The sequence below is a fragment of the Solenopsis invicta genome, chromosome 10, assembly GCF_016802725.1.
Source record: "Solenopsis invicta isolate M01_SB chromosome 10, UNIL_Sinv_3.0, whole genome shotgun sequence".
Taxonomy (NCBI): domain Eukaryota; kingdom Metazoa; phylum Arthropoda; class Insecta; order Hymenoptera; family Formicidae; genus Solenopsis; species Solenopsis invicta.
In genome coordinates, this window is record NC_052673.1 from 18,209,360 (window position 1) to 18,221,776 (window position 12,417).

Below are 12,417 nucleotides of genomic sequence, written 5' to 3' on the forward strand. Positions count from 1 at the left end.
TGTCAAACGTATTGCATGTAAAAGTATCTTGTGCAATTAACGCGCGTTGGTAATGAATTACTTCCTCTATACCGCAGCTTCGTTATACCTATCCGTTTGCAATCTCTAGCTATTTCCTTGTTTACAGAGTGTTGCACTTTATAATCACTATTATAGGTGACTATACACAGTAAAAAAATAAAATGTCCCAGAAAGTCCACTCTAAATTTTAAGTTAAAATAACTCTTATATTAAGTTATTTTAACTTCATTTTTGAATTATTTTGAGTTAACTGAAAATTTAGACTGGACTTTCTGGGACATGTAAAAATGTTAAAATTACATTTTATTTTTTACTGTGTAAGCTCTATTCATTTTTGAAGTAGGAATTGCGAATAATTGTGAATGACTATTCAATTCATAGAAATTATTCAACATAAAAAGATGTTTAGTCATATACATAATGGTATGATAACAAAAGTTTTTATTAAACAAACATTTCGAATATTGTAACTGCAGATTATAATTTTGTATTTATTTAATATTTATTTAAAAGCACAGATTCTCTTTCTGTGTACATATTTGTAAAAGTTTAATTAATTTATATATTTACGTGTTATTCTGATTTCTTTGTATATTATAATCAAATATTACGATAGAGTAGAGAAAATATTATTTGAATGTAATAATTTATAAAATCATATTATTATTACGTAAGATGCATACACTGAAATTACAAACGAGTTTAATATTTCTTCCGTGGCTGCTCGCACGAGAAACTTGAGAAACTATGATTGATCCATCTCGGTTACCGCTGTTTTACTTTGCAAAAACAATATGCTATTCAGTTTAAACAAACTCGCGTTGAGAAATTTTCACGAAAATTCCCGACACGTTTTTCCGCATATTTCTTCTTCTGACTCGTCCAATTTTTGAGCTCCGACAATGTAATAGATTTCTTTGAGTATTCCCAAGGGGAATTACGTGACGTGACGTAATATGTGCTCCGAATGGGTTATTCGTATTAAACAAACGTACGTTAGGTGACCTTTCCGGATCACAGATTACTCGGGGGTTGCAGATGCACGAGCGTTAGATCGTTAACCAAGCATTTCATTCGCATAAACACGTACGTGTAATATGCAAAGTACGTCTTACGCAATTCCGTTCTCGCGATGTATGCTTTACCGGCATAATTCCGAATTTCGAGTTTCGCTTGGAAATTGGCCCATTACGCAACACATTTGAGAAGTTTATGGTAGAAGCGCGCGAACGTAATCGCATCAGCTGTACTCCCAATCAAATGTACTTCATTAGAAACTCGCGACTCGCAAAATTGTTTAATAATGCGATCGTGTAAAGCTTGTTTTAGAATTTGCAGTCCGTTCATCTCTCACCTCATATTGATGCGCGAACGGACGACGCGGACAATCTATGAATATTTTATCGAACCATGGTGCAAGTATTTACAAAGTCAATATACGTAAAATTTTTAACACGATCGCGGCTTTTAGAAGCTCCTTAAATAATCTCTCGAACATGTACTTTGAGAGGAACAAGAAGTTTCTTGCTATAGTTCCACTAATCTTATTAGCAATTGTAATGTAATTTAATACCTTCAGCGAATCATAAGATGTCTTTCTTAGAAAATGAAGAAATGTGACGCTTTTGTAATAGATCTATTACGAATAGATTACGAATAGATACTCGACACAACGTTCCGAATCGGGTCATGTAAGAACATTTGTTTTAAGATTATTTTTGGAAATGTGACTTTTAGACGTCTGTAAGACGTCTTATGACCCAAATGGAGACTTTGTGTGGGCCGCGTGTCAATGAAAAGAAATTCTAAACGTCTGAATAAAAAATGATTTCGTGATTTTACTGACGAAAAGTAATTCCGTGTAATTTTATTAGTTTTGAGCAATGCTTTTATTTAATAAACTTGAACGGTGTTTATTGCGGTATTTTTCCATTTACTCGAATTTTGTAGCACCCTAGTGATGTACGTAGGCGTGAATGGTATATTCTGAACCGTGTGATTCTTGAATAATAATGAGCGAGCACCGAAGTAAACAGCAACATCGTATCAAGCCGGATACCGAGAAACACAAATTACAGCTGTCTCGGATTATCCGGCGACAAGAGTGAAAATAGTACAGTTATGTATCTCGACTTTGAAAATTTCAATTCTAGGACAGCTCTCTTTGCAATTTAAATTACTGCAGCTGCGAGCAGTGCGGTTTATAACCAAAAGCTATTTTATACAAGGAAATTAGTGGAAAGTATATAAACCTCTTTTATATTTCATTTTATATTTCATTTTATACTTAATTTTTTACAAATCTATCTCTCTTGCAAAAAGATTACAGAATATTCTGTTCTAAATTAACATTAGTGGAATTTTCTCATTATGTCGACACTCTTAATTGTCTAGCTTTTAATTAGAATAAATAATCCGGTGTGATATCGAAATGTAAGGCACAGATAACATTTAAAAAAGTATTTAATTTTAAGATATTAAAATGTTGGATTTTTTGTCTTCGTTTTTATATATTTAAAAATGTTTTAATTTTATAATGGTATTAGAATGGTTTAGATTAGAGATACTAAAACGTTTACAGCTATTAAAAATTTCAATTTTAAAAGTTTTAGTATTTTAAATTTGAGCACTGTTTAAAACTAAAATGTTTTTAAGTACTTAAAAAACAAAAATAATTATTTTTATATTTTAAGATGAAACGCTTCTTTTTTGAGTGAAAGCGTAACAAAAGAAAAAAAAAAGAAAAATAATAGCAAAAAAATGGCAATATATAAAGCGTTAGTATTATATGATTTATAAAACAATTAATATTTTATTTTTAATATAATACATTTAGCTTTCTAGTTTATAAAGAAAAAAAATATTTTGTCGGCAACAGGATTAATAAAGAGATAGAAATTAAAACAAACTTTAATAAAGATATTAATCAATGACATTATTAATTAATGATAACATACTGTTTCGAAATGATAGTAAGTGATTAATACTTCGTATCCTGGCAATAATATGATAACAATGATGGATGACAATAACAACACAATATACGGGAGAGTCGTGCAGTTATTAGATCCAATATTCGATCCGCTGTCTATAATAACTAGAAAGAGCGACACTACAAAGACGCGTGAAAGCATCCGTTGTAAGAATTTATTCAGAACAGATACAATAAGAGATCAATTTATAAGAAACTCAACATTTTTTACGTTGCTTAAATCTTTGAAAAAAATGTAATATAATTTTTATATTTATTTTACACATCCGAATATACTTTGTACATTATTATAAAGATTTCGTTTTAATTATTCTAATGTAAGAGTCGTTAATAGTCAAAATGAGCACAAGATAAAAAATATCAGTTATTCATTATATACAATTACGGAGAAATCTATAAGCATTAATTAACCCTATTAGCATAATTATCTGTCGTCAGACATTATTTTCATCTTTTCATTCAAATCGTATCATTAAACTTGCGATGTTTCCTCAAGCAGATTAACGCGATAATTATACTTAATAACTCACCCAGAGACACTTACGATCGTTAAAAGGTCGCCGACGACAAGATCAGTTATCTCAGTCTAGAGTTTAAGAGAACTCAGGTCAATTTATATATTTCAAAGTGTTTCGGTTTTAAGACGAAACGTTGTGAAACGTGAAAGCTGTGTCAAAGTGTTATTCCTTCATTGAGAAAATCATTAAGGAGTTGTTGGCGTACGCGTAAGTCGTGAAACCATAATTTCGTTACAGCATTCCCTAACGAAAATTCGTCGTGCGATGTGTGCACACGCGCAACATTTTATACAATGGCATCAATGCCTCAATGCTACAATGCGTCCATTCGATGCAACGTATCCTCGGATATTCCCGCATGAAAACCAAGGTAAAAGACAAATCCGATTATATCCGGCGTATTGTCATGTTAATGCCGCGAATATCCATTAATCGCAACCGTAACGCAACGTCTTATGTGCGAATTTTCCTGGGGGAATCTATTCATTGTATAGTAATTTAGAGGCTCATCTATCTTACTCGCGTGGAAAGCCATAAAATCGCATTGCCACTGTACATGGCTAGTGTTTCGCCATGCAAATGTTCATTTTTCCACCCGGTTAAGCCCCCGAGTACGTCATTGCTTCATCATGACGGATGACATGAAAGGTCACTTTTCACAATTTTATTTTACATCTTTTTGTTTTATAGTTTTGCAGTAGGCAATGCAATTTATTTATGCGTCTCGTATTTTTAAAAATAACCACATGACTACGTCAAGTTTCAGGCTAATTAAATTTTTCTGTTTACTTTAAAAGAAATGTAATTCTTTATGCAAACGCGTGTTTCTCATTTTTTGTCAGATTTATTATACACTTAATGTAATTTTAGTATAATTTATTTCAAAATAATAAAATCTGATGAAAAATTACGCGCCTTCAAAATGTTGCAGACAGATTGGAAATATAATATAATATAACGTCTGTTATACGTAGAAGATAAATTGTACCTTTTTTGTCCTGTCTGCTGAGAAGGATAAGCGGTCTGTATCGTGTACCTGACACTCAGCTCACGATATATCATTGTAACAAATTCTGTCCTCTGTTTACGACTGTCTTGCCAAATCAATACTTTCGACTAGACTACGGCTCTTTTACATAAAATACACAGCAGCAATTTTTTTTTTTCATGGCGCTTAAGCACTGATTGTTCTTTTTGTTAAAAAACGTGTCACATTGAAAAGTCGCAATGCTTTCTCAAGCAAATTAACACAATAATTATATTTACTCGACTGAGCGTTATAATAATTATGAATTAATAAAATTATAATAATTATAAATAATTATTATAATTCATTATTATAATAATGAAATTATATAACAATTATTTACAAAATTAGTCTTTATATGATCGTGTCTCTGATTTCATTATGTTGTAATCAGGCATAATGTAGGATCATGTTTATTTTGTTATGTGTATCGTCTTTGAGAAACACACTCTAGGATTCAAATCCCTCCATATGAATCTAATAAAGCATTATTATATATAATTATCTTACATTTTAATGTAATTATAATTATACAATTATTTGCGCAATATAAAGACATGATCATATAGAAACACCAAGAAAAAAACAATTCTAAATGGTTTTTTTATAATCGGATATGCTCGATTTTGTATTTATCTGTTACAAACGACCAACGTTGGACTTTTGATAAACGGGTAACCATGCGCTATTTATAAATTTTCCGCGGTGCAATCGCCTTATCGAAATCTCGACTCGGCTAATCTTTCAATAAATTGGCAACGATCGATCCGCAATTGAACTACATTATCGGCTTGCATGACTATTGCATTGCTTTAAAACCAAACTGCGATTCGGTTTAGATATTATAGAGAATCTAATAAAATAATGTTAATTTGTTTAATAATTTCTTCGCTCTCAATATGACCGAATTAAATGTAAAACGTATCTCTAATAATTTGTTTGAAAAACAAAATGTAATATTGATTACAGAATTTATGATTATTCATATTATTCAATTATTATTATATATTACTTTTAAACTATACTGTTTTATTTTATGAAGCAGACAAATAAACAAGATATAAATTTTTTTTCAATCTAAAGATAATTTTAAGATTAAAAGTATTAACATCGCAATGGAGTGAATATGATAACAGAACATCAACAAAAAATATTTATTATAGTAATTATATTTTCTTACCTTCGCAATAAACTATAAGATTCAATAGCAAGAAGAGCCATGAGCGACTCGATAGAGCTGAAGACGATAAGTGAAGAATCCCATTGTAGTCAGTTTTCCGTTGAAGAAAACAATTTAGTCCGAACGTTCAGTAGAATGGCAATATGATATGGTCCGTCCGACAGCTGACGTAATCGATTCGATTATATATCTTTTACATTTAAATATTGTTTGTAAAATAACGATTACAATTGGTACCGGTTTCTGTAGCAACGTTAACTTAACTCGACGCAATTAAAATGACTATCCAGTGATTAATCCTGATGAGCATATTAATAATAATGAGAAAAGATAATTATTAAGATTAGACAGATTTCCCGATGTCATTTACGCATTAATTTTTAAAAATTGATGATAAACTCACGTGGTTGTTGCAGGTTTCACGGCGCGTCAACGACTGAACCTCTCCAGCGAGTTTAGCCCATTGGGGTGAGAGACGGAGGGTGTGAGAGAGCGGGAGAAAGAGAGGGAGAGATCGAGAGATATCGCTGAGCACAAGACGAAAAAGGAGGGAAAGGAGAGAAGGAAAGGTAGGGAATGAGAGAAAGAAAGTAAGGTAGATGAAAAAGAAGGCACACCAGATAGAGACCAACTTGAGAACGCTGAGGTAGACACGGAGAGACCAGAGGGAGGACGAGAGAAAGGAAAAGGGAAAAAGAGGCAAAATGAAAAGAAAACAAGGCAAGAAAATACATACAATACTGATCGCAAACAAGAGATATAAAATAGAAAATGAGAAACAAGAATAGAAAAGAAGCACGTAAGGTACATGTCAGAGGGAAGAGAAATGTCAGGTGGCAGTCCGCCCACACATCCGCTGATATTCAGTTTTATCAGAGGGCTGATAAACCAGTCAGACATTTTATCAGGCTCGGTCAACAATCATATATGCTCCTCTATGTCTTTGTCGACGTGCATAGATTGTCTTTCGACCGGGCGAGCAACGAAAAATAATGATATATTTATGCACACATTCATATTTATTTAAAATACTAATAATGCTATATGACATATGATATTTTAAACAATTATATGTTTAGCTTCTCACATAAAAATATTAATTTTTAAATAATTAAAAGAAATTACATAAAACAATATTATAAAATATGAGAAAATGAGAGGGAACAATATGAAGCAAAAAAAATTGTTATAAAGCGTGTTTTAAAAAAATCATGAGATAATACTTTCATTATTTTGTTAAATATTTCCTATTCGTGTAAAATGAAACAATAAAATACGATAACAAATAAAATTTTAACGATATCATGTCTTGCTTTTATATTGCAACGTGAAAATTGTCTATTAGATATGTGAACGAGACATAAAAATTTTTTATAAAGAACACGTTACTATGTGTTAAATTGACTATTAAGTGGTCAAAGACATAATGCGCGAAGAGATATATAATATGAGCTTGGAATGTAACGCACATGAAAATAATGAAAATACGGAAGGGAGAATTCCATTATGGAGAGGAATATTAAAGTTTTTGCACGCGCAAATATAAGAATACGCCTATATTTGCATGTAAGTTCTCTAGTATTTGACTTTATCTCGCAATAAGAATGAAGTTACTTAAGAATGTGATACAGAAGACAAAATACTGTTGTTAGATAATAGTTATAGCGATAAGAAACAACTTTAATGCTACAGCGGTAAAAGTAGTTCAAACATAAATTATTTAAAGATAAAGAAGAAGCTTGCGAGTAACATACAGAAAAAAATAAAGTATAACATAAAAGTATGACGTACAAGATATATTTTTCTATTAAGTTTTATTTTAAAAGTTAAAAAAATCTGTATTTTTCTTTGATCCTGCGCAGGGCATTTAAAAAACATAAAAACATACGGAAATTGATTTCTGACTCACCGATCCGATGCGCAACGAGCGGAATTAATCAGCCACGAAGTGATTACTGTAACATACAAACATAAGATTTAAAAATTAAAACTGCGCTCAAAATCAATAAGTTCAAAAGTTATTTCTTATACAGCCAGAGAAAGGTTTTATTGAGTCAAAAAATATTTGTTTAACTCAAAGAAATTTGTGTATTGCTACAGGGTTAAAAAAAATTTCTTTGATTCAAAGATGATTGTTCCTTTTATTAGAATTAAAGAAATAGTTTGATCGTGTAACGCAAACCTTTTTAAATAAAAGAAATATATTTTTAAAACTAGAAAAACTAAGTTGTGTCTTACATTTCTGCCAGTACTTTCTTTGAATTAAATAATTATTTACTAGAATTAAATCAATGAACAAATAATTTATTTACTCTTAAAAAGGCTAATAACGTCATTTCCTAAAATCAAATAAATTTTTATTTTCCGCAAAGGTATTTTCATTTCAACTTGAAAAAACCATATTAAAGAAACGATTTCATCAATTAAAATATTTTTTTTCTCTAAGTGTGTCTAAAATTTTATATAAATTTTCTTTAAGTAACTTTTTTTAATTTATAGCGATAACATCGAAAGAAAGGGAAAAAGATTATTAAATTTATATAAATAAGAAATTATATTTATCCTCCCCCCCTCCCCCAAGGTTGCTCCGCTGGGGCCTGATGCCTCTCCCAAGCCTCCTCCTCTTCTCAGTGTCCTCAAGGTTGTGCTCTTTCATTTGTTGCACACGCGGAACACTGGCGAATAATACTAAATTTGCGCGCGACTTATTATTTATAAATTTTTTCGCGCGATACTGCGGCACTTCGGGTTTATAAAACCTGTGATATGAGTTCCCATTCAGAGGGATTCCCGTGGATTCAGCACCTCGGCGAGTAGGACGCACACGTACTCACCCCCGAAAAAGATAAGCCCCACGCGGAAGAAGACAAAATCAATGGCATTGAATCCGAAGCATCTCGTCTCACAAAAATCACGTCTAAAATTGACTCATACGCCCAGCCAACGGATCATCTTAATCAGGCTCACTGAATCTTATATCCAAGCAGTATCGACAAAACACTCCGGCAGGACGAGAGAAGGTACTCATTGCCGACGTCTAGCATTTTAGACGAATCAGGAAATGAGAGCCAGCCTCTCGACACAAGCTTAACCTACAAGACTAAGTTCTGACCAAATTAGATTAAACGTGATTCACTAGCTCCAACCCCAGATCCAAAGAATCCAAAAACGGTATCAAGGATCTAAGAAAGCCTTAGGATGGTAGACGAGAGCAAGAGAAACGTGCGAATTCAAGGCAACCGATCCGAACTCTTACCGCTTAGGACCGAACCGATCGTCAGAGACAGAGCGTGTAAACCTCACGCAACCAGACAGCCGCGCAACATGCACAGAGGGGAAACATGCCATAACACGGCCCGGTATTACCTCGTGCATGGGCACTCGGCATGGGACATCGCGGTGCGCCGTCTTTCTTGGTCACCATGCCCAATACCCCAGTGAGGAGATATTCACTGCCAAGCAGCGGGGGTGCGATTCCCGGCCCTCGAATTAGGATTCTATCGAATGGGAGTTATGAAAAGTCCATTAGTCCAAAATTAAACGGCACTCCCAAAAAAAAAATGTGCGAAAATATTTTTTCGTACACAAAACTCACCGAAAAAGATCAGCATCTCACCCGTATATGCGCAAAATCGGCTTTTTCGGAAATTATTAATTTTTTGTTGATGAACTAATATCGACTCTTCGGAAGGCGCTTTAGTATGTTGAGAACAGTAGGAAAAATATTTTTTCGTACACGGAACTCTTTGAAAAAGATCAGCATCTCACCCATATATGCGAAAAATCGACTTTTTCGGAAGTTATTAATTTTTTGTTGATTAACTAATATCGGAATCGACCGCAACTCTTCGGAAAGCGCTTCAATATGTTGAGAACTGTAGGAAAAATATTTTTTCGTACACAGAACTCTTTAAAAAAGCGTTTCGCGGCAGTGTCACAGCATCTCACCATCGTGTGAATTTTTTATTAATAATAATTAGTTATTATTATCAGAAGCGGGTCAGGAGCCGCAACTCTTCACGAACTAGTGTGTAGCGACACAATGCATGATTTAAAATATTTTTGGCCCAAAACTCGCGACAGTATCACAGCATCTCCATATCGTGTGGATTTTTTATTCATAATAATTATTTATAATTATTAGAAGTGCGCTAGCTGTCACAACTCTTTAGCTTGTGTGTGGGAACGTAATTCGTCATTTAAAACTTTTGTACAGCCTAAAACTCGTGCCAAAACTGTAGCATCTCACTATTGTATATTTTTTTAAATAATTACTTATAATTATTGGATTTTAATTGTCATATTCACTGAATTTATCCAGACTTCAAAACTCCACGGATTTTTACTCTCCCACCGTTAAAGATTCAAGATACGGTGAGATGCTGTTTGACATTGTCGGAAGTTAGCATCTTATTTCTTAAAGCCGCGATTTTTACAGTATATTTGACAAAACTGTTGTTAAAACTTATCAAGAACTATGCAACTGTGCTGGATGCTAATTAATACGCAGTTTAATCGTGAGGTGCTCACACTTGAGATGCTAACTTCTCACACTCTAATAATTTGTTAAAATTATTTGTTAAAAATAATTACCATATAATTATTAATATTATATTAATGAAGTAGTTACTAAATTTATTATCTACTTACTGCGCAATTTTGTTTTAAATTACAACAATAAATAAATATAGAATGATAAATATAAAATATAAATGTCCACACATGACAATTGTGCAAAACTTTATTATCAATAATTTTGTATTTTGCGGTGCGTAATAATAATAATAATAATCTTATTAAAATTACAATTAGAAATTACAATAAGAAAAATATGTTAATAAAATAAATAAAAAAAATGCAAAGATGAAGCATTAGTACAATGTTATACCGAAGCCAAGGTCTAAAAAAATCAATCACTCGTTTAAAAAAAATCAAACGGTTAAATATATTTTTATTACTTTTATTTATAAATTTATAATCATATCATATCGTGATTTTGTCACTTTTCTTATTAAGTTTAGCCGTTTTCTATTTTTTCTGATGTCGATAAGGGTATTATTACACACACATTTTCTATTTTATGAACAGCGAATAATGTAGAATCCATTTCTGATTGATTTTATCCAACCGCTGATAAATGTTTGCGTATTTTTCTGCATTATTTCATTGTTATAAAAAAAATTTCTATATTTATAAATATCTATGTTATTAATTAATTTCTTTATTGCATAATGATTTTTTCTCATAAATATAAAAAAAAATTGCAAAAAAATATTCTTCCCCATTGATTTATATAGAAACTATTAAATTTTTGAAATTTATTAAAATCATGTAATACATGTTAATTAAAAATTTATAAAGAACACAAGAAAGGTTGTGCAGTCTTTAAGCAAAAAATAAAAATAGAAATGTAATAATAGGAATGCAATAATGTCTTTTATTAAACTTATATAATTTTTTGACATTAATTTGAATAGTTAATTAAATAATTAAAAATTAATAGAGAAAGTCAACATGATTCATTATATTACAGAAAAGTTTTCGATTCATATGAAGAATATAAAATGATGTGAAAGAGTGCAACATAAAGAGTTAGACGAGGATAGGAATGCGTGCCGCTTGAAATGCCTATCTCGAAGAAGTTACAGGTGGTTGCTCTACAAAGAAAGATATGAGAAAAAGGAACCACAGGCACGTCGCTATAAGGTGAAGGTAAGAAAATCCGCAAGATAGACAATTGGATAGCACCTCTATTAGTACACAAATAATATATACTGAATCCAAATTGGATATTGCATACAAGAACAAATATAAATTGAATATAAGTATGTAGTAAAATAAAAATAAAGCTCGAGGAGATTTCTACTATATTTACACTAATCATTAATTTTTCAATTAAAAAACACTACAATAGTGTTTGAGTATATAAAAAACTGAGTGTTTTGTTATAATTTTAAATAAATAATATTTGAAAATTAATATTTTAAAAATGTAATTAGAGAAAAGATAGACAGACAGATATTATTTTAATAAAAAAAAAATATGTTTTACTTTATTAATACCAAGTGTAAAAATAAATCGATTTTATATTAAAATATTCTTTTTCTTTATAAGAATACATTTAGTACAATTATGTATAGAAAAAACATTACAAAAATACGTAAATTTAATAGAAAGATAGAATGCTCTATCTTGATATTTTAGGATTATATTTATCTATCACACAAGAAAATTATTGTCTCTGTGCCATTTCACCTCATTCGCTGTGCAATAATAATTAATAATTTACCTTTTAAGTCTCGTTCACATCTGACATTTATTACATAACATTCCTTCTGACGGTAGATGTATGAATTTAATGTATATAAACTGTGAGAAGAATACTTTTCAAACATTAGGAGAGGATAGAAGAAAATGCATATTGACAAAAGTGTCAGAGATGGGAGGGAAAATACCGAGCGTTAAATATCGAATGTAAGTTAACAATTGTCATTATTCTTAACGTTAATACGCGGTGCAAAAACCGGTAAGAATTCTTGGAAGAGGGTCAAGAATGCGCGCGAGGGTCTGGAGAGGTATAAGCTTACACGCTCTGCGCCACCCGATATATCGTTGGCGTGGCACAATCCACCCCCACGAGGCGGATCCGAATCCAAAGGGGTAGTTTCTCCGTGGGTAG

At 31.6% G+C, this 12,417-nt stretch overlaps 1 protein-coding gene across 4 annotated transcripts in view; it reads right to left on the reverse strand.

The window, feature by feature from the left end:
• The window catches only part of LOC105197710 (synaptotagmin-5), a 71,194-nt gene that overhangs the window by 21,631 nt on the left and 37,146 nt on the right, over nt 1-12,417 (reverse strand). Inside the window, exons 2-3 of one of the 4 annotated variants that reach the window (XM_011164203.3) lie at nt 7,648-7,693; nt 5,739-5,902 (exon numbers count right to left, since the gene is read on the reverse strand). The gene's annotated coding sequence lies outside the window, so the exon portion shown is untranslated. Of the gene's footprint in view, nt 1-5,738; nt 6,038-6,141; nt 6,782-7,647; nt 7,694-12,417 lie in introns of those variants that run through there. The other 3 variants (XM_039454662.1, XM_039454661.1, XM_011164205.3) reach the window with 3 other exon arrangements.